At 37.6% G+C, this 24,512-nt stretch overlaps 1 long non-coding RNA gene across 2 annotated transcripts in view; it reads right to left on the reverse strand.

The window, feature by feature from the left end:
* Positions 1–12,244: 12,244 nt before the first annotated feature.
* LOC141584600 (uncharacterized) overlaps positions 12,245–24,512 on the reverse strand; it is a 58,232-nt gene continuing 45,964 nt past the window's right edge. For both annotated transcript variants that reach the window (XR_012517739.1, XR_012517738.1), the window contains 2 exons: positions 22,048–22,176; positions 12,245–21,938 (listed from right to left, as the gene is read on the reverse strand). This is a non-coding gene — a long non-coding RNA (uncharacterized LOC141584600). The remainder of the gene's footprint in view (positions 21,939–22,047; positions 22,177–24,512) is intronic.

Below are 24,512 nucleotides of genomic sequence, written 5' to 3' on the forward strand. Positions count from 1 at the left end.
ACAGAACTAGATAAGTCTGTCCTGAAGTTCAAGACGCAAACGACGAGATGTCATTGAGAAAGGAAGCTAAAGAAGTGAGTGAGGATTCAGTCAAGTGTAGAAATTAAGTAGACTCAGTTAGTTGTGTTTGACTGTGTGTAATATAAACCCCATGACAAAGACTAAACTAATAAAAAGGTAATATGTTTCACAAAATCAGAAGCCCAGAGGCAAGAAGACCAAAGGTAAACATGTCAGGGATAGCTCCTAGTCTTTTTCTTTCTGCTCTGCCATCACTAACAAATTACTTTCCTCCCATGGCAACTCCAGACTGAAATGTGTCTGCTCCATCTCTAGCTCTGCTTTCCAGGGAAGATGCAAAAGGAAAAGGAGAAGGAGAAGAAGGAGAAAGAGGAAGAAGATAAAGACAAAAACAAGAAGAAGAAATGTAGGAAAGGAGAACTGACAATCAGCAAGAGGATGTACCAATTTAGAGAAAGCAGAACATTCCCCCAAAATACCAAGTAGATTTTCAGTTATGTCTTGTTGGCCAAAAATGTGTCCCATGACCCATCCTGGCTACAAGGGAGGCTCAGAAATGTCTCTCAGCTGGATATATTGGATCCCATAGAAAATTCAGGATCCTATTGTAAGAATAAGGGAAATAATGAATATTGCATAGACAATTAAAAGGCATATTTCCACAGTCAGAGTTGAAATACCCAGGGTTAATTTCACTGAGTGTCATGTTTGTAGTATGGGGATGTGTTAGCCTGATTTAAGTTCAGGCGGTTTTCCAGAACCGTGGACTCCCTCAGAATGGAATATAAGTAAAGCATCCAACAAAGAAGAGACTGGGCACAGTGACTCACGCCTGTAATCCCAGCACTTTAGGAGGTCGAGGCAAATGGATCATTTGAGGTCAGGAGTTCGAGACCAGCCTGACCAACATGGTGAAACCCTGTCTCTACTAACAATACAAAAGTTAGCTGGGTGTGGTGCTGGGCATCAGTAATCCCAGCTACTCAGGAGGCTGAGGCAGGAGAATCACTTGAACCTGGGAGGCAAAGGTTGCAGTGAGCTGAGATTGCCCTATTGCACTCCAGCCTTGATGACAAGAGAGAAACTCTGTTTAAAAAAAAAAAGAATTATTGAAGAACATTCAGCATAAAACTTGTATGACATTTTATATCCTTAATCGTAGACTAAGATTAAATAATGAACATGAAAGAGTAAAGGAATCAAGTTGAATAAACATATAATATTTTGTTAATAGAAAAGAGGAGGTAGACATTTAAAAATACTCAAAATATATTTTTGAATATGAAATGTCATAGGATTCTTTCTGGAGAAGTCCTCAAAGTATTTCTATGTGACTCATACAAGACCACAGTCTTGATCTTCAAAGAGTGGACCACACAACAGGTCAAGTAGCATCAATATCCACAGGGACACAGTTACAAAATACAGTGTCTGAACCCATCCTAAAAGTCCCATATCAGAATCTACATTTGAATGAGATTCCCCAGTTGAATTATATATGCATTGAGACTGGACATATTCCGGACAGAACAGCTTCTCAAACTCCCCAGTGTTAACATTTTTGCTACATAGTTTCTGTGCTGTGGGGGGAGCTGTTCATTGCAGGCTGTTGGTCAGCATCCCTGGATTATTTGTCATAATCACATGAAAAAAAAAATTATTTGATAGGTAGAATTAGGAATACTCAAGAGTTTTACATTGCAATTATTCCCTTTCTGCTGAGACTGAGTATACAGTATTTGCTGGTTTGTTATTCTTTCTCTATTGCAAATTTTGCAAGTTTTTTGCTTTTATATTCTAGAGTCTGAGCGTTTTTATTTTTTTATTGCATTGTTTCAAATAAAGAATTAGAGATTTTTCACTAAAAAAAAAAAAGAAAATCTGCTCTTCCATATAACCTTTTCCCTACATAATGCAGAATTTTAAAAATTTTGCATTAACAGGTATTTTAAAAATTCTTCTGCAGCCTCCTAATCTGCAGAAGCTGCCTCATTTACCTGCAAGTTTAATACTTTGCATGCTGTATCACCTTTTGAAATACAGAAACCAGTACTAGCTGCAAAGTGTTTAACATTTGCTTGACCTTGGACAATGTATGCCATTCTTTCGCTTTCAACCTCAAAACAGTGCTGTCCACTATGCTTTTAGAAATCAATAGTCATCTCATGAAGCCACAAATTTAGCCGCTTCTTGCACTTATGGACACTAGATAGCACTTCAGTACTACACTTGGGAGCCTTTTTATTTTTTTTCTCGAGACAGGGTCTTGCTCTGTTACCCAGGCAAGACCTGGTGGGAGTGCAGTGGCATAATCATGGCTCACTGCAGCCTTAACTTCCTGGCCCCAAGTGATCCTCCCACCTTAGCCTCTCAAGTAACTGGGACTACAGGTGTGCACCACCTTAGCCAGGTAACTTTCGTATTTCCCCATGTTGCCCTGGCTGGTCTTGAAAGCCAGGTTTGAGTGATCTGCCTGCCTCATCCTTCCAAAGTGCTGGGATTACAGGCAAAAGCCACTGCAACCAGCCAGGAGCCATTTTTAAACAGAAATTACCAAAGTACGAAAAAGTGGTACTGAACTGACTGCTTAAGGGACACTTATTTATCGTATGAGAGCTAAAACAATAAGGCAGAGTGACACCTTTTTTCTGTCTCAGCTGGAATTGTGTGCATTAGGGGACTTAAGTTTTCCACCACTCTACGTGTCTGTGAGTAACCACGAAAGTGCTCTGAGTATTGATTTTAGGTTATAAATAAATTTTAGCGAGTAGGTGAGTTTGCAAATATGGAATCTGTAAATAATGAGGATCAACTGTAGTTCAAACAGAAACCAGAGTAAGGTGGCAGATATAATTCAAAATACAATAAAACTAAACATATTTTGTTGTAAACTAAAGATAAGTGGACTAAATATTCAAATTGAAGACTCAGGTCATCCAAATGAGTACAAACATTCAACCAACAATTACAAGAAGTATGTATATAAAGACATAAAAATGCTTGTATGTCTTTATCAAAATTAAGATTTATTAAAATAAAAAGATTCTAGAATTTATGACATGCAAATACTAACACAAGAAAGCTTATGTGGCTATATTGATATCAGAAAGACTTGTTAACAACATTCTACAGATAAAGAAGAACATTTAAAAATGATAGAAGAATAAATTCACTAGTAATATACAATCATTCTAAATATTTATGTGACAAATAACATAGCTTTAAAAGTAGATGAGGTTTAAAATGGCTGAATTTTTTAAAGTTGACAAATCTGTGACCATAGTGGAAGACTTAAACAACTTGTTTAATATCTGATGGAGAAAACAGAAAAGTCTGTAGGATTCAATAAACACAATCAACAAGATAAACAATATTTATAAAATCATACACAATAACAACGAAATGAACATTTTTTCAATCTGCACAAATAATATTTACCAAGATTGAGTTTATGCTGGATTTTAAAATTTCAACAAATTTCAAAGATTGAGATCATTCATACTATGCTCTCTAACCACCATGGGATTAACCTAGAAATCAATAACAGAAGATATCTTAAAATGCACAACTGCTTAAAATTAGACAATCACTTCTAAATAACCAATGGATCAAAGAAGAAATCATAAAGAAAATGTTTAAAAATACTTTTGTACTCTGTAATAATGGAGATGCAATAAAATTCAAACTTGAAATCCAACTAATACAGTTTTTAAAGAAAAAGTATTGCTTTATATGCAATGATAAGAAAGAAAAAAGTTTGAAAAATCAATGGCAAAACTTCTACCTCAAAAGTTTGGGAAAAAAGGGACAGCAAATCTCAGAAAGTAAATGACAGGAAATAAAAAGGTGGAAATAATAAGGTAGGGAAAAATCTGTCATAATTTTTTTAAACTGTAAGTTAGTTCTTTGAATAAACAAAATTAATAAATTCCTAGCAAGACTAGTCAAGAAAAATAAAAAATATATTAATATCAATAATTAAGGTGACATCTCTAAAAATCTTATGAACAATAAACAGGCAATAAAAATACAAAAATTGTTTTGCAAATCACAAATCAATTGTCAAAATAAAAATAAAAATTATATGCCTGATAAATTTGACAGTTAGATGAAACGAAATTTTTTTTAATGTTACTAAAACAGATAAAAAATAGAAAAATTTTAATAGTCCTTTATCTATTATGGAAATTGGATCTGTTATTTTATATATCTCTCTGCAAAAAGAGCTTCAGCCCAGATGGTTTTCCAGGTGAATTCTTCTAAACATCTTAGGAAGAAAATATACTAATAGTACATAAATTCTTCAAGACATGGGAGAAAGAAAGGAAATACTTCTCGGCTTATAAAACCAGGATAACTGTAATATAAAAATCTGACAGATTTTACAAGAAAGGAAAACAACAGACCAATCTAACTCATGAACATAGATGAAATATCCTATATAAACATCAAAGAATCAAGTCTAGCAATATATAAAAGGAATAATACAGTAAAGACAAACAAGGTGTATTCCAGAAATTCTGAGCTGATTTGTGATTGGCAAAACAATTGATGCAATTGACAGAAATAAAAAGAATAAAATTATATGATTGTCTTAATAAGTGAAGCAAACACATTTGTTGAAATTCAAAACCTATTTAGGATTTTTTAAACTCTCAGAAGGAAATAATAAAAGTAAAAAAGGGTAGAAAACAAAATAAAAACAACAGCTCTAATAAATCAAAATTATTCTCTGAAAAGAAACAACAAAAGAGAAAATCACAAGCCAGCCTAAGCAAGGAAAAAAATGACCAACAATACTTAAAATGAACTGGGAAACAACCATTGAAACAGAAAAAATTAAAACAAGTAGACTATTGAAAATGCTGAACAAATGTATTTGAAAATCTAGAAGAAATGGGTAAAAGTTTTTACAAAATGTAACTTAAAAAATTGATACCAGTGGAGAGTATAAGCTTAAATAAACCAATTTACGTAGAAGAAACGGAGAAAAGAGTTACCTCATAAATAGGTACCAGGTCCAGATGGTTTGCTATGTAACCTGTACCAAACTTTTAAAGAATGGGTAATTATGCTGTATAAACTGTTCCAGAGGTCAGAACAAAAAACATTCTCTTTTTATAAACTGAGTATAACATTGATACCTAAATTTGATAAAGATAAACAAATGGATTAATTTCACTTATGAATATTGATTCTAAATCCAGAAACTATAATTTAATAGCTATTAAAATTTTTAATAATCCACTATGACCAAATGTAATGTATTCTAAAATTGTCAGGGGTGTTTCAATGTTAGAAGATCCATTAATGTAATCTACCATATTAAGAGATCTAAACAGAAACTTTTTATTAACTTCACCCATATTGCATAGACCTTTGACAAAAATCAAGACCTATTCTTCATTTAAAAGTGTCAGTAAAATGGAATTAATGCATTATATACTCATATTAAATCTGCATAAGGCAGCAGACTAAATGATGTTAAAAATGTGGAATAACTGGAAGTCGCATATACTCCTGGAGATGGTATAAAATTGGACACCTGCTTAGGACAACTGGCAATTTCTTATACAGTTACATATACACCTATCTTTTATATATATACACTAATATAAATATGTAAACATTCTAGATTACCATCTGTAAGATAATTGTTGAATAAATCAAGTTACATCAATAAAATTAAATGATTAATTGATTGAACGAAGAATGTTCTCAGTGGCCTTCATAACAGCCAAAAAATTAGAAACAACCCAAATGTTCATCAGTAGAAGAATGGGTAGAAAAAATTGTATATTCATGCAATAGACTATTCTACTGCAATAAGATATGTAACAACAGGGATAAATCTTACAAATAACAAGTTGCAGAAAAGAAGCCAGATACAAAATAGGACATACTGTATTATTATACGTATATGAAATTTAAGAACAGGGCAGACTAAGCAATGGTAATAGAATAGTTTAATGGTTGCCTCTGGGAAAAGGAAGTGTGGAACTGAGTCGAAATGAGAATACAAGAGTTTTCTGGAGTGATGGAAATGTTCTATATATTGATTGGGGTGTGGAAAACCTGGGCAAGTCCATACATTTATCAAAAGACAACAAAATTAACACTTAAGCCTTCTGTACTTTGTGATAGATAAACTAAATTATGCCTTAATAAATACATTTAGATATACAAATAAAACTATATAAACCTATATAAATAAAACTACAATGAGATAGTATTTCTAATTCAAAAACCTGACAATACCTTCTGTTGACAAGCCTGTCAGTACACAGAGCCATATAAACAGTGCAGATGACCATACAAAATGTAATAACTGCTCAGGGAGGGGAATTTGGCAGTGTCTGCCAAAACTACTCAGTAGCCTCAATTCTAGAAATTCACCCTAAAGATACACATCCAAGCATTCAAAACTACATATGCACAAGGTTATTCTTTGCAGATATTGATCATTCATTGTGAAAAATGAGAAACAATCAAAATCACCATCCATAGGTTACTGATTGAACAAATCAAGTATGTTTATGAAATGGGGGACTATGTAGCCATTAAAAAAAAAGAATGAGTATCAGTTCATAAAGATAAGTTTTGTTTTTACTAATATTATTGATATACTAATTCTGAAACTCCTTCATGTGTGGTGAAGGAGAGAACAAACGAGTAAATATATTGAATTTGTTAGAAAAGGAAAAGGGAGAAACACACATGGAATAGGAAAGGTGAGAGCAAGTGCCATGTGGATTTGAATTGGTGATATTAGTATAAATGTATATTCATGAATATATGCTTATTTGTGTACATACATATACATGAATATATGTCTGTAGATGTGTATGTGTAAATATGTAAGTGTGTGTGAACATATATATATGTATATACACACACACTAATTTTGGTTTAAAAATCCCTGTAAAAAATCAAAGGCACCTTGGAGAAGTGCTTGAATCTTCCAAGATATGTAAAGTGCAAGGTGAGTTTGGAATATCTTGTGATGCCAGAAAACATGGAGGTGCTCAAAAGCCAATGGAGGAGCATGTACAAATGTGACAGTGCTACCAACTGGTGTACCTAGAATGTGAATAGCATGTAAGTGTTCATTATACTATTTTTTCAACTTTTCTTCAGGTTTAATAATGTTTCTATAAAAGCTTATTTATTTATTTATTTATTTATTTATTTATTTATTTATTTTTGAGACAGAGTTTCACTTTTGTCACCCAGGCTGGAGTACAGTGGCACAATCTTGGCTCACTGTAACTGTTACCTCCTGAGTTCAAATGATTCTCCTGCCTTGGCCTCCTGAGTTGGGATTGTAGGTGCCCACCACCACCCCCAGCTAATGTTTGTGTTTTTTAGTAGAGGCTAGGTTTCATCAGGTTGGCCAGGCTTGTATTAAACTCTTGACCTCAGGTGATCCACCTGCCTGGGCCTTCCAACATGCTGGGATTACAGGTCTGAGCCACTGTGACTGGCCTAGAAAAGCTTTTTTTTAAAAAAAGCTATTTATCACCATTGATGAACAACTCGTTACTCTAAAAAATGACAGATATAGGAAAAGAGAGAGGCATTTGTTACTCCTTTTTGGTACCAATTATTATTCAGAGTAACTAAATAGTTGATGAGAGAAAGATTTTTCTATAGAAACCTAGCTAAAAAATAGAAAATAAAATTATAGAATGAGAAAAATCACCATTTTGCAATCTCAAAGAAAAAACTGAATCCACTCAATTATCATCAAAAGATACTAAAACTATTAGGTGAAAAACCGATGTGAAACTGGGTTATGCATGGATCAGACTAGCAATATATGAACATACTAATCACGATGTGATGTGATAGAACCCACCACCCTGAGCTAGTGCTGCCTAAAAACTTGAACTTGCATCTAATGGAAACTCTTAATCTGAATGTCAGTTAATAAAGAATATTAGGGAATGTGTGAACTAAATGCAAAATGTGTAATACTCTACAGGACAAATTATCAAGTTTATCAAATAACTTTTTTAAAAAAAGAAAAAAAGGAAAGAATCTGTTACAGAATAAAAAAGACAGTAAAAATACAGCAACAAAAAGCTGCAGAAAGGCATTGTGTTAAAATCAGGAAAATCTAAAAATAATTTGGGTCTTAATAATATTAAGAAATGACCATTAATTTATTAGAAAGTAATAATATCCTGATACAGACTTAACTCAGATATGAATATTAAGAATTTGAGTGAAATAATATGGAATTTTTTTTCAATTACTCTAGCTTCTTTCTCTCTAATGAACAACAACAACAATAAAAAGCAGGGAGCAGGAATAAATAAAACAATACTGGCAAAATGTTGATAATTATTAAGTTAGGTGACATATGGGAGTTTATCATGCTATCCTCTCTACTTTTGTCTGTGTTTGAAACTTTCCTTAATTAAAGAAAAATAGAAAAAGCAAAAGCTAATAATTGTTTGTTCAATAATGTAGCAATAAATCTGACATCAATGGGCAGACTTGAAATACAATCTGGAGGACACTAAGAGAACTAGTTGGATGTGGAAGAGGAGTGGTGGGCAGTACTGTGTAGGTAAGCATTTAACAGACCATTCTGGGAGGGTCAGGAAAGATCCCTGATTTGTAGTATTTGCCAATTCCCATCATGTAACTACTCCCACCATGGCAATCTCAAACTTAATGTGTATTTGGGAAGAGATGTGCACAACTGCTTCTTCTCAGTAGGTGGGACCAGTGCCAACACACCCCAGGATAAGAAAAGTGATGAAACAAAGATTAGGCCTAAGTTTTTGGTTTCAACAGTTGGGTAGAATAGCTGAGATCCCACATTAGGTAAGTGAGAGTCCTTGTAATTTAAATATTAAAAGTAAATATACACGAGAAAGAAAGAAGTCAAATTTCAGAATAGTGGGTTATCTGTGGTTGGGAGTGCAGGGGAGAAAGGGGGTCTGGGGCACAGGTGCTCTGATCATTACCATATTTGGAATATATTTTAAGGTTGGTGGTGAGTATATGGGTACTCATTTAATAATTTTTTTATTTTATTTTTATTTTTATTTTTTTGAAACACCATCTCACTCTGTTACTCTGATGCCCAGGCTGGAGTGCAGTGGTGTGATCTCAGCTCGCTGCAACCTACACCTTCTAGGTTCAAGAGATTCTCCCAACTCAGCCTCCCAAGTAGCTGGGACTATAGGCAGGCATGTGCCACCATGCCCAGCTAATTTTTGTATTTTTGGTAGAGATAAGTTTTCACCATGTTGTCCAGGCTGGTCTTGAACTCCTGACCTCAAGTGATCTGCCCACCTTGGCCTCCCAAAGTTCTGGGATTAAAGGCATGAGCCATGGTGCCTGGCTTAATCATTTTTTATACATTTTTGAATGTCACAAGTGTATCATAATAAATGACGAATGAAATAAAAAGAAAAAGTAAAAAAGCTATCATGTTTCAAGTTTGTGATAAAATATGAAGACAAGATAATGATAATATTGAGTAATAATAACTCATTATTTTGAAGCCATAGCTGGTGATTCTGGTTATAGTTCTAAAACCTCAGCTCCTCTCACCACCACAAACACTCATGGAGTAATATATGCTCACACAGACTACATTTTATCTATTGGTGTTCAATTATAGCATAATATTCTGAGAGGTGAGTGTTTAGGAGCCCACTAGTCCACATATGTTTCAAAGCTGACCCCTACATTTCCATGTCTTTGGTCTCATTTCAATTTCTCTCGCCATTAAAAATAAAATTCTTGGTTGGGCATGGTGACTCACACCTGTAATCCCAGCACTTTGGGAGGCCGAGACATGTGGATCACCTGAGGTCAGGAGTTCGAGACCAGCCTGGCCAACATGGTGAAACCCCATCTCTACTAAAAATACAAAAAAAAAAAAAAAAAAATTAGTTGGGCATTGTGGCAGGCACCTGTAATGCCAGCTACTCAGGAGGCTGAGGCAGGAGAATCACTTGAACCCTGGAGGCAGAGGTATCAGGGAGCCAAGATCACGCCATTGCTCTCCAGCCTGGGCAACAAGAGTGAAAATCTGACTCAAAAATAAAAATAAAAATAAAAATAAAATAATAATAATAATAATAAAATTCTTCCTTTAGCGGTCTTAATACCACAGGTATCTTTTGTTTTGGACATATATATGTATGTCACCTCCACCTAAGAACTCCCCATTGGTTTCATAAAAACAGCAACAACAACACAAACTTAAAAATTAAAGGAAAGTAGCAGTTTGGAAGTGCTTCAGTAATTCAGCTAAAAAATAATAAAGACTATGGAACAGGACACAAAAAAGTGGAAAGATATTCCATGCCTACAGATTGGAAGAATAAATATTGCTAAAATTTCCACTCTATCCAAAGCAATCTACAAATTGAATAAAATCTCTTAAAATACCAATGACATTCTTCACAGAACAAGAAAAAAAATTCCAAAATTTATATGAACTGCAAAAGACCCAGAATAGCCAAAACTATAATAAGCGAAAAGAGCAAAACTAGAATAATCACATTAGCTGACTTCAAATTATTCTGCAGAGCTGGAGTAACCAAAACAGCATGGTACTGGCATGAAATAGACACATAAACCAATGGAACAGAATAGAGAATCCAGAAACAAAGTTATACATCTACAGTGTACTCACTTTTAGCAAGGGTGCCAAGAACATACATTTGGGAAAAGACAGTCTTTTTAATAAATGGTGCTGGAAAAACTATACATCTGTATACAGGAGAATGAAACTAGATCTCTATCTCCCACCATACACAAAAATTAAATCAAAATGGATTAAGAACTTAAATCACAACCAGAAACTATGAAACTACTAAAAGAAAACGTTGGAGAAACTCTTTAAAACATTGATCTGGACAACGATTTTCTGAGTTAGTACTCAGGAAACCCCACACGCACAGGCAATCAAAGCAAAACGGACAAATGAGATCACATTAAGTTAAAAAACTTCTTTACAGCAAAAGAAACAATCAACAAAGTTTAGAGACAATCCACAGAATGAGAGAAAATATTTGTAAATATTAATCCCATCTGACAAGGGATTAATAGCCAAAATATGAGGAGCCTAAACAGCTCCCTAGCAAAAAAAGTCTAGTAATCTGATTTTGCCCAAATGGGCAAAAGATCTGAATAAATATTTCTCAAAAGAAGACATACAAATGTCAAACAAGTATATGAAAAGGTGCTCAACATCATTGATCATCAGAGAAATGCAGATCAAAACTACGAAGAGATACCATCTCACCCCAGTTAAAATTGCTTTTATCCAAAGGACAGGCAATAACAAATGCTGGAGAGGACATAAAGAAAAGAGACCCTTGCACACTGTTGGTAGGAATGTAAATTAGTATAAGCACAGTGGAGAACAGTTTGGAGGTTCCTCAAAAACTAAAAATAGAGCAACCATATGATCCAGCAATCCCACTGATGGGTACACACTCAAAAGAAAGGAAGTGAGTATATCAAAGAAATCAGCACTCCCATGTTTATTGCAGCCCTGTTTAGCCAAGATTTGGAAGCAACCTAAGTGTCCATCCACAGATGAATGGATAAAGGAAATGTGGTACATATACACAGAGTACTATTCAGCCATAAAAAAGAATGAGATCCCGCCGTTTGCATCAATATGGATAGAACTGGAGGGCATTATGTTAAGTGAAATAAATCAGGCAGAGAAAGACAAACTTCGCATGTTCTTATTTGTGGGTGTTAAAAATTAAAACAATTGAACTCATGGAGACAGGGAGTAAAAGGAAGGTTACCAGGAGCTGGGAAGGGCAGTGGGGGAATGAGAAGGCAAGTGGGTTAATGGTGCAAAAAAAAAAAAAAAAAGAAAAAGAAAAAAGGAAAAAATGAATAAGACCTAGTAGTTGAGAGTGCAACAGAGTTACTATAATCAAAAATAATTTAACTGTACGTTTTAAAATAGCTAAAGGAGTAAAATTGAATTGTTTGTAGTACAAAGGATAAATGCTTGAGGTGATAGATCACTTTTCAACAATTATAATTTTGTTTATGATGTTTGGAATCATTTCAATCTGACATCTGGAATAATTACATAGCGTTTCAAGGAAACCAGCTTCTTTTCTCCCAAGAAAGTTACATATATAGTAACATACCCTCTTAATGTGATTATTACACATTGTATGCCTGTATCAAAATATCTCATATATTCCATAAATATACACATCTTTTTTTTTTTTTTTTTTTTTTTTGAGACAGAGTTTCGCTCTTGTTACCCAGGCTGGAGTGCAATGGCACGATCTCGGCTCACTGCAACCTCCGCCTCCTGGGTTCAGGCAATTCTCCTGCCTCAGCCTCCTGAGTAGCTGGGATCACAGGCACGCGCCACCATGCCCAGCTAATAGATATACACATCTATAATGTACCCACAAAATTAATTTTTTTTAAAAAGATGAAAGTTTCAATTAAGAAACCAAGAGTGAGCGGGAGGAGGTGAGTGAAATTACTTTTTTTTGAGAAAGGGTCTTGCTCTGTTGTTGCCCAGTCTGGAGTGCCGTTAGCACAATCTTGGTTCACTGCAACCTCTGCCTCTTAGTCTCAAGCCATCCTCCTACCTCAGCCTCCCAAGTAGCTGGGAATATAGGCTCACACCACCATGCTCAGCTAATTTTTCTATTTAATGTAGAAACAAGGCCTGACTATGTTGCCTAGGCTGTTCTTGAACTCTCCGGCTCAAGCGATCCTCCTATCTCAGCCTCCCAAAGTGCCGGGATTAGAGGTGTAAGCCCCTGCACCTGACCCAGAATTACTCCTTTTAAGGTAATGAAGACGACATGGATAAAAGAAAGCAGTATAGAGTTGCATCCTAGATTTCTGGCTTGACACTTAAATTGTGCCATTCATGGAAGTGTAAAAACTGCTCAAAGAGTGAGTTTTAGAGGTTGGAGGGGAAACAGGAGGTTAAGCTTGGGACACATAAAAGGCACTAAGTTGACATCTACTCCTACTCCTACCCCACAAGAACTCAAATTTTTGTGAGACAAGTGTCATGATCTTACAAAGGAATGATGGAGCAGATGGAATGACAGTGCATTAAGAAGAGACGAGGAAGTGAGGGATGCAGATAACAGTGTAGATCATTGTGGTCTTTTAAGATTTGCCAGGAGGTACGGGAGGGAGGGAAGCTGTCAGATTTACGTATCAGGGCATAGGCACAGTAGCGTGTGTGGAAGACAGGTGGAAGCTGAAGCTGTATCTGCATAGTATTTACTACGACATTAAGAAAATTCACTAATTGTTCAGGGAGAGGGCTAATTAGCAGAACGAAAGGGTAGTTGTTGTCTGATTAAATATTTGCTGGTCAGTTTAAAATGAGATGACTTGAAAACAAATGTATATATCCTCCCAGCCTCAGCAGACCACATGGAAAGCGTAGTTGGGAAAGGTTAGTATTAAAAATAAAGTTGCACTCTCCTCTCTTCCAAACAGAGAGAACGAGAAAAGGAAGAGGATCATGGAAGTAAAATAGCATCCCTCCTTGTCTCACATGTCAAATTATGTAGGCAACAAAATCCAACAGAAGAATGACACAATGTCAGAAACTTTCATAGGACAGAAGTATTTAAAGCATACTTTGCTGAAAACTAATTCAGAAGTTTTGCTTCTTAGAAATGATATTTCCCCACGCAAATTACAGGTTTCTGCCAAGACAGAGAGAGCTTTTGCTTTCCCAACTAATGTTTTTGAGTGATCCCTCTCACTTTTCAACAATTATAATTTTGTTTTTGATGTTTGGAATCATTTCAATCTGACATCTGGAATAATTACATAGCATTTCTAGGAAACCAACTTTTTTTTTTTCCCCAAGAAAATTACATATATAGTAACACATCTTCCTTGAAAATTCAATGCTTTAGATTCTTCACAATTTTGCACTCCACTAGAGAAACTGAGCCCAGCACAGTGGCAGGTCATCATGGAACAGAAGATAGACTTTACAATCAAGCAGGCTGGAGCTCGACTATCAGCTCTGTTAGCAACTAGCTGCACTTCTGTGCTGCTCCAAGCCCCAGTGAAATGGGGCTTGGATAATAATCTCTGCCTTGTGGTTTTGTTGTCACGCTTAAGTGAGATAGCAGATTCCAAGCTCAGCTACATGGTACATAGTACCTGTTCAATAAATGGAATCCTCTAGTACATAAATTCCTTTAAAACAGTTGATAAGAAGTTGAGGTTATCAATAGCCTAGTAAATACTCACTTATTTTGATGTGGCTTTGGATAATGAGAACACAGTATCAAGAAACCTCTATAAATAAAAAAAAATGCTCTGTTGAATAAGACCATGAAGTTTGAGACAAGCACCGATTTACATTTATAAAGTGTATGTTTCTTATTGCTGCTGTAACAAATCACCACAAACTTAGCTGCTTAAAACAACACAAAGGTATTACTGTACGGTTCCTCAAGTCAGAAGCCCAAACAGGTTTCAGTAGGCCATGATCACGGTGTGGGCGGGTCAGGGCCATGCTTCTCCATGGGAGTGTCAGGGTCAAATTCATTTCCTCGCCTTTTCCTGTGGCTGCACTGCTTGGCTTGCGGCGTTTTTCTCCATCCTCAAACCCCATCTCTACCGCCATCTTTTCTCTTTTACCAAATCCTCCTGACCTCTGTGTTTTTTTTATTTGTTTGTTTCTGTGTTTGTTTTTGTTTTTTGGGACCCAGGCTGGAGTGCAGTGGCATGATCTTGGCTCACTGCAACCTCTGCCTCCCAGGTTTAAGCAATTCTCTTGCCTCAGACTCCAGAGTAGCTGGCGTTACAGGTACGCACCTCACAATGTGTTGCTAATTTTTGCATTGTTTTTTTAGTAGAGATGAGGTTTCACCATGTTGATCAGGCTGGTCTCGAACTCCTGACCTCGTGATCCCTCAGCCTCAGCCTCCCAAAGTTCTGGGATTACAGGCATGAGCCACTGTGCCCGGCCCTGCCCTCCATTTTATAAGCACCCTTGTGATTACACTGGGCCCACCTGGATAATTTTGGATACTCTCCCCTTCTCAAGACCCTTACTCACATCTGCAAAGTCCCTTTTGCCAGGCAAGGTAACATAGTCACAGTCCTGGGGACCAGACATGGACATTTTTGTGGTGAAGAGGCATTACTCAGTCTATGAAAAAACCAAAGACAAATTACACAGATATGACATGTAGAAAGCAGCAATTTGACAGTAAAAGGCTTGAGGTTTATTGTGGAACCTAATCTACACCACAAACAAAAAGGAAATGCTGTGATCTAAACAGCAAATATGATACTGGAGTAAGATAAGACACAAGCTTTGCTGTTTATTTACAGCTGATTACGACTTGAAGAGAGCTGCTATTACGAGTTACATATAATGAGCTATGGGACAGACCCTAAGGAGAAAAGGTATAAATTACAAAAGTAATCGAAGAGGGAAAAATAAGTCTTCTGAAAAAATAAAGGAATTGTAACTGCATAGCTTGGGAGGGGGAAAGTAGCATAAATCCTAATAATTAATTGCAAGAGTATGGGTGTGGGCCAGAGATAATTACCAGGAAAGGTTGATCATGTGCTCTCCATGTTCACAGAGAGCTGAAAAATAGAGGAAATGAGCCAAACTGCAGTAAGGAGCTGGGCTTTTAAAAAAGGAAGTTCTTGACCATGAAGATCAGACTACCAAGGGAAGCTGTGTAATCTCCATCCTTAAAGAGCTTTAAAAATAGTATAAACAGCCATCTGCACAAGATGATTTATGCATTGACCTTCAGGAGGCGGGCCCAGATCATCTCATGAAGTCCCTTCCAAGTGTGGGATTCTATGATTTAATCAGTATGTGATTTTTCTCAGCTCTACATTTTGTGAGATAACCAGCAGATGGAAGCCACAAATTCCCCAACATCATACCAAAATCATGGTTCCTCACACTGGTAGGGCCCAGTCAAGCTTGCCAAATTGGCATCCGTTGTAAAAATCATTGAAGGACCCACCTCAAACATTTATTTATCTCCTTGTGGGTGTCTGGACCACCCATGTCCACAAAATGCAGATAATCCTTATATCGATTCATGTGCATTTCGCTCTGATTTAGCATAAGAGAAAGTTACATACATTAAAAGCATTTGTCTGATTGTGAAGCCTGAGACAACAGCTCTCAAAAATGTTATTAGAGATTTACAGACCCTAGTTTAAGCAGAAATGAGGCTAGTTGGACACTTTCCTGTGAAAAGATTTACAGCCCGTTTGGGCCTCAGTGTTTCTCACTTAGATAACAGACATGGTTCTCTGTAAATATTCATTTGTTTATTGAACTAATATTTGGGTGCAAACTGTATTCTAGGTAAAGTACAAAGCATCGGGGATGTAACAGTGAGGCCAATACTGTCCTTCCTCTTCAGAGCTTAGTGTCTCCTCCAAACAAACAGGCCATTTTGATGCCAAGTAATAAAAGCTACAACACAGTTGCAAACAAGGTGCTGTGGGATAGCATATGAAGAGCAGCCAACCCAGTCTTAGGGAACCTAAGAGGACTTTTGGAGGAAATAATGCCCAAGCTGGGATCTGAAGGATGAATCAGTACTTCTGGGGAAGGACTGGTGGAAAAGTATTTCATGGAGAGGGAACAGTGTGGTGAGAAGCTGGTAGAATGCAGCAGCATGGGAGGTGAGAGGCATTGGGATATGGCTGGAGCATGGAGAACAGACAGACGGGAAGGAGAGAGGGGGTTGGGAGGAGGGAGACAGCAAGAGCCAGTCAGAGATGAGGCTTCAGAGGTCGGAAGAGGCCTCAACAGTCATGTTAAAGAATTTGCCCTTGATGTGCAATGAGCAGATCAGGTTTGTTCTTTCAAAAGATTTATCAGCACATTTTTGAATGTAGAGGACAGAAAAACATTTACATTTGCTTCAGCAAAAGGAAAGGCTTATCTGAAGAATACTGGGAATCCGAGGAATCCAAGGAGTAACTGAGCATCCAAATGGAGCGAAGCAACAGAGCTAAGGAGGGGGAACACAGCGGTGCTGCCTCCTTCATCACCCGCTGCTGCTTCTTTGGGCTTCATCCTCTCCACTTGCTCTTTCTGTTTCTCCAGCTTACACTAATGGACACCCAAAGCTTCTGAGTTTTAAGCTCCCAGTCTTGACAATCCAGAGATAGACTGGCCCAATTCTCTTGTTTCCAAATTCAAAATTCCAAGGAAGAGGAATTACAGGCCCAGCTTTAGTTTAGGAGCTCATCTCTGGACCGAGGAGCTGGGGCCAGGAAGCTCTGTGCATTCCAACAGGGCAGCTGCTGCTGCAGCCACTGGGTGGGAAAGAGGGTGCGTTCCCAGATACGGAAGGCAGGACTGCTTTCTAGATTAGCCATGTGTCCTTGCAGCAGCCTCCATGGACTGATAGATGGGAAGACTGAAGGCACAGACCCAGTGCGGAGATGGCTGCCTGTGTGCAGCTTGTGCCTGAGGCTAGCGGGGAGAGGCGCAGTCTCCACCGAGCCCAGGAACTACCCACCTGTACTGGCCTCTGGCCCAGGGCGGGCTCTGGCCCTCCCTTAGGCCCCATAGGCCACAGGACAGGTTGTTCCCCTGGTGTTCTCTATTCAAAACTGTAACTGCTGGCAGACTCTGCTCTCATATATGAATTTCCAATCAGCACGCTTTTACTCAGATTGTTCTTTTGTTTCATTGTGTTACTAAAAAAAGTCTGACAGGTTGGCATGCTTGTTTATGTGAATGTCTGGAACTGCAATTTCTTGTATGCTCATGCAGTATCACTATATAGGCTACAGTTTATAGTATTCTCTGAAACAGTCAGTATTTAAAAATGTTTTCTTAAATTAGTGCTGAAGTGTGAGATGTAAACCTTTTTATTAATGAATAATTTACCTCCCTTCAAGTCTCCATCCGGTTTAAATTTCTGCCATTAGACGCTACATAGAACAATAACAAGATGTGTGCAATTACATATTTAACCACTAGATGGCACCATACATCTTTTATTCTAATTATCTCAATAACTTCAGAAATGGGATTTGCATTTTTGTTTTTATTTACCTCTTTCCAGAGATAATGATATTTTCACACAAGTTATTGAATATTCATTAGTGACACTACTTATTTGTGATACTCCTTTTAATCATATACTAAATTTTTATATATGCTAGACAATATTTCCTAGGAATTTCATTCCTTTATCTGTCAATCCTTCCTATAAAACCATGCTGTTTTAATTATTCTTGTTTTACAACATCTTCTAAAATCTGCTGTCACCACTATTTATCTTCAATTACGTCTTCATTTTCAAAATCCTTTTTATCCATTAATTTATTCAAATGAAATTTAGATTTATTTAATCAATTTTTTAAAAATCTACAATGGCACTTGTATTGGACTTGCTAATAAATTTAACAATATCAGTAACAACAAATATGTCATTTTTTAAGAAAGTTCCAACTTTGCATTATTTATTTCCTTCAGCAAAATGAATGCTTTGAACCAGTGATGTAGACAACTGCATATATATACTTCTTGGCGTGAGTGTGTGTGCATGTGCAGAATAAAGTAATACAGAGAGTCAGAGAGAGAAGCATATTCAAACATCCATTATAAAAGAGGAAAAAAGTAGAGGGAAATCTTTTCACATCTAACTATAGGCAGATTGGCTAAATATATTATTATATAATTCAAATGGGATATTTTACTCCATTAAACATAATTTCAAATGATATATACAGCATGATAACATATTTGTTTTTAAAAAGAGAGACAGAAGAAAACAGGTAGTAAGCTAACTCATTCTCTCTGGGAGGTAAAATTATAACTAACTCCTATTCTCTTAATGCTTTTCAGAATTTTCTACAGTGACGTATATTGCTTTCATAATCAAAAAAGAAAAGCAGGCTGGGCACGATGGCTCATGCCTGTAATCCTAGCACTTTTGGAGGTAGAGGCGAGCGGATCACAAGGTCAGGAGATTGAGACTATCCTGGCTAACACGGTGAAACCCTATCTCTACTAAAAATACAAAAAATTAGCCAGGCATTGTGGCGCACAGCTGTAGTACCAGCTACTCAGGAGGCTGAGGCAGGAGAATCGCTTAAACCCAGGAGGCAGAGGTTGCAGTAAACCAAGATGGCACCACTGCACTCCAACCTGGGCAACAACAAGAGCAACGTCTCACAAAAAGTAAAAAATAAAAAAAAGAAACATAAGCTGCAAAGATATGCCGTTTTCTTATACAGATTGATTTATTGCTCAATTTTTCATAACAATCACTAATTCAATAAATACGTCTAGTGAGAGTCAAAGTAAGGAGAACTTTCGTAACTGGGAGAGAAACTTTATGACACTTTCCTGCGCATGTCCTTTGCTAGAGCCTCAGGGAGCTGGTGTTACCACATGTTGCAGGTCACAGTGGTTGGAAGTGCTCATGCAGGACTCTTCACCCCCACTACTCTTGATATGTCCAACCTCTCAGCCTTCCCAGTCTTCACCTTCTAGTGAGTGACAAAAATCAGAGCTTCTTAAATTTTCTGGTCTTCGGACCTCTCTTAAAAATTGACTATCCCCAAAGGACTTTTGTTCATTTAGCATATCCAAAATTAAACAGAAAGTCCTAACTATTTGTTTCATCAATTTAAGTTAAAAGAATAGTCCCATTACAAGTTAACATAAATAATATGAAAAAGAGTGTAATTTCCAAAGCAAAAAATAACAAGAAACATGGCATTGCTTTACATGTTTTGAAATCTCTAACTGCTGACTTAACAGAAGACAGGTAGATTCTCATGTTTGCTTCTGTACTCAGTTTTTATGATCATATTTTGCTATTGTATGTTCTCTAGCTTCTGGAAAACACTCATAAGACAAAAAGAACAAAAACAGCCAATGACATCTTAGTATCATTAGTTATGACCTGAAAAAGGTCTTAGGGAACCCCAGGGGTTCCAAAACCCCACTTTGAAATTAATTACTCAGCTGGACTAAACGAACTGAATTATCATCACTTCATATCCTTTCCTTTTCTTGTTGGTCTCTAATATTCATGAGCTGAACTACAACTGAAAAAGAATAATGGTGAGAATAAGAACATGAGCATGAAACAACGGTCCCTTGTTATCCACTTGCTTGTGTGGAATGACCAGAACATTTTAAGCTGGATGTGCATGCATTCTGGAAGTGACTGGGTCTGTTGAGGTCATCTGTACACCCAGGACTCCACTGTCACCAGCACTACCTGGTTACTTCTTGCTAATCTTTCACTCTGTCTACCTCTACTTCTCTCCTACCTATTAGTGAGTCCAATATTCCTATGGATGATGCTCTCTCAGTTCCTTGGCCTCCCAACCTCTAGAGATCCTGCTCTCCTCTTTACCTTGGCCACACGTTCCCATGGATAAACACTTGTACCTTTACCATAACTGCAAACCCTCCATAACATCCATTTTAAGCGGCTTACTTTTCCGGTCAATAACTGCTATTTTTTCAACTCATGTCCAATAGTCCCCCATCTCGACCTCATCAACACCTACAATCTGCCTGGACCTCTCTTCCCTAATTAGCCACTGGGCTAAATCCATCCTGCCATCTTCAATCTGTTGATCCTGCTGGTTTTTCTTGCAACCTCACTCACGCTCTCATTATCTTGCTTCAATTTCATGGTCACTCATTATAATCACTCCCTTAAATGTGCCCCCATCTTCTCTGTCTTACTCTTGTTCATCAAACTCTCTTGAATAAAGCCAAACCTTAGTTAAATTTGGCATTCTCCCTACATTGTGACTACACTCACATAAATGAATATATCTAGAGAAAATTCCATTAGTAACATCAGTATAGATTCATGATCATTAACATTATGAGGGTGATTAACACTGCCAGCAATTATACTGTATTTCCCTAGATAGTTTACTGTTCTACTCTCCAATGTGGTAATTTCTTAACTTATCTCTTCTCAGATTCCAACACCTCCTCCTCCATCCTCATGCCCAGCTGATGGCCTTGCTTCCTGTGTAACTGGAAATACTGAAGCAATCAGAATAAATACTCCATATCCTCCTTTTATGCATGTGTGTACACATGTTCCACCTTTCTTCTTGTGATATAGTTGAGCCATCCGAATTTCTGAAGGCCAGTCACTCCAGTACGGCATTAGATCTCATCTGCTCTAACCTACTCAAGTCATTGTTCCAGCAATTTTCCTCTCTCTTGTCTTATCAATGTAGCCTCTCTTTTTTGTCTGTATTGCCTGGTAAAACCTTTCATCATCCTATTGTATTTCCAGCTATTGCCCATTCCTTTCCTTAACTTAAGAAAAAAAAAAAAAAAGTAAAGAAACAAAATAAAACAAAAACAACAGGCTGGGCATGGTGGCTCACGCCTGTAATCCCAGAACTTTGGGAGTCAGAGAAGAGCAGACCACAAGGTCAGGAGTTCAAGAGCAGTCTGGCCAACACAGTGAAACCCCATTTCTACTAAAATATCCAAAACAAATTAGCCTAGCATGGTGGCACGTGCCTGCCATCCCAGCTAATTGGGAGGCTGAGGCAGGAGAATCACTTGAACCTAGGAGGTGGAGGTTGCAGTGATCTGAGATTGCACCACTGCCCTCCAGCCTAGGCAACAGAGTGAGAATTCATCTCAAAAAAATAATTGCCTCTTAATCTAGCTCTTCCTGCTCTCCATTGAACCTACTTTAATTGAAATTTATTTTATTTTTTCCCCCAAATTTGCTCTTTTCGAGCTCACTGGTAACTTCCACATTGCTAAATCCAATGGTCAAATCTCAGGTTTCATCTTCCTTGAAAACAGTTTGACATTGACAGAACTTTTCACTCTCTCCCTCTTAAAAAAACTCTCCTCACCACTTCCAGAGCGTGTTGGAACGTCTTCGGTTTCCTCTGCGTGATAGCTGTGAAGGAAGAAAAGAGCGGCGTGTTGGTTGAACTGGAATTGCACAGGTCTCCATAGGCGATTAGGTCAGAAAGGAAAAATAGAGAGAGAAGGCTCAGGTGGCTCACCTGGCATTGAAAGAGAGCAAGAAAATGACCTTTGCATGATGCAACAGGAAGACATCGAGCCTGGTAAGATCATCTCGGTGAGCAGATGGATATTGACATTCAGCACATCGGGTCCTGAAGATCAAGGATCTAAGCAAAAAGCCAAGAGATGCCATAATGACAGGAAAGGGTAAAGTTAAGGGTAATAATATTAGAAATCCCAACTCCAGCATGGTAACCAGATTGTACTAATGTATATACATGCACTACCATGAATATATTTATTCCCTAACTTTTATTAGGTGTTTTCACATCTACTAATTGATTTCTTCACTGTATCCCTAGACAACACAACTATTGTTATCCCAGTTGAGGCTTGCAGAAGTTAAAACAACTGTCTAAGATTATACCAAGAGTTTTAACAGAGTTAATACAAGAAACCTGATCCAGAAAAATCAAGAAGCAGTTCCCAGGCAGTTTCTTTCTAACACAGAAATCCTGGGCAACTGAGTCAGAAGCATCTAATGGATTGGTCCAAAGAGACCAGAGAATCAGCATCAGCTCTTGAGACTTGGTGTCAGGTATGGATGGCACAGGGCTGGATGGAAATAAGTAGCAGCACTGACAAGCCAGTGTCTGTGAAAGGGGCAATTCATGAGGGCCAGGACCCCAGTGGAAGCAGATGCACTGAGCTGAGCTGAGCTGAGCACAGGTAGCCATAGCAGGTGGGTTCATCTGATTGAGGGGTACAGTGGAGGTAGAGGAAGATAAATAATATCTGACAATCATCCCAAAGAATAAATCAACCCACAATTCTCTGTGGAAAATCTGATGTTTAGTTCCTGGAGTCCTTAAGCCTCCAGCCTAGGGAAGAGGAAAGTATTTGATGTTTGATAGCCATTAGAGACTGAGTGAATTTAACTTAAATTCATCATTTGAGGAATTTTAAACAGTCCATGGAAAGTGCATAATCCTTACAACGTAGAGGAATAGACAAGTTATTTCCTTGACATGCCATTTGACACTTCTCGTTGGAGCAGGGTTTTTGAAATTTCAAGTGTAAGAAGCATATTGAACAAGCAGAACCCATCATAAAATCACAGCACTCTCCTTCACATGTTCAGTGGAGTTAACCTTCCCTTGCCCCTAGTTGAACATTCAGGTGCATCCCAGGACTTTTCTAGATACTCTTGGGTGTGTATGTGAGGACAAGAACATCCTACAATTCTTTTAGTAACAGTGAGTGGAATTCAGTAATCAGAACATCTTACATAACCAGAAACTGAAACTGATTTAGCACTGAACCTTCTCCTGTTCCTGTTCCTGGACTGCTCCACTGTGGATGGCTTATTCTTTATTCCCCACCTGGTGCTTTCCCTCCCCACTTCTGTGCCCTACCCGCAGCTTGCTAGCCAGTTTCTGGGTTAAGGCCAGAGCTAGAAGAGAGACATGGTAAAGGAGCAGGAAAGGTCCTTCTTGTATCAGCTTTGGGCTGTTCAGGCCTGGCAAATGTTTGCAGATGAGTCTTTCTTTCATGGGCACTTTCACAGGCATTCTGTAGGGTCCCTGATTGGCCCCCATCCTGCAATCCTGTCCAGGGTTAATACATCCTATTATGGGTGGTCTAAGGTAAGTAAGGTAACCAACCATCCCAGCAGAAATATTCCCATTTTAGCCTAAAGTTTCCACATCTTATGAAACTTCTGAGATCCAGGCAAACCAGAATGGTTAGTCAGGGGTTACTCATGAGTCCTTTAGCCTTTATCTGATATTAACTTCAAATTCTGGCTTCTGGTCCTTCTATCATCTAGGGCCTTTGGATAAATTCATAAAAAGATCCACACTGACTCACTTGCACAATCACCCCACACATAGCTAGTCCACAGAAAATATTCCTTTGCCCTTTGAAATCTGAAAGTATAAGCTCTGCATTCTGCCTGGATTCAATATTTGTGAAGGTCATCTCCATGTGCACAGGCAAAGCAGCTCCCTGGTCTCCTTTCCACTTTTCTGGAGAGGATTCAGGATTGTCCTGGGACGATTAGAATGAATTCCTTCCCAGCACCTCTGAGGCGACTTGGTAATGGCCAAGGGGCCTCAAGGAGTGCGTAGTCTGGGCTTCTTGCAAAGATGCATATTTTTTGTGGATGTGATCAAATCTCCTATCATCCTTTTGATATATCTGCTGAGCCTACAAATTACAAATTTCCCTAAAAATAGAGGCCCCTATCTAGGTCTGTTTTATATAGGAATAATAAATACCTTACTGATTAAATCACCTTTTAAAAACATGAATTTTAGTATGGGCACAGTGGCTTATACCTGTATTCCCAGCACTTTAGGAGGCCAAGATGGGCAGTTTACTTGAGGTCATGAGTTGAGACCAGCCTAATCAACATAGTGACAACCTCATCTCTACTAAAAATACAAAAAAAAAAAAAAAAAAAAAAAAATAGCTGGGCATGGTGATGCTCGCCTATAATGCC

The sequence above is a fragment of the Saimiri boliviensis genome, chromosome 5 (assembly GCF_048565385.1).
Source record: "Saimiri boliviensis isolate mSaiBol1 chromosome 5, mSaiBol1.pri, whole genome shotgun sequence".
Taxonomy (NCBI): domain Eukaryota; kingdom Metazoa; phylum Chordata; class Mammalia; order Primates; family Cebidae; genus Saimiri; species Saimiri boliviensis.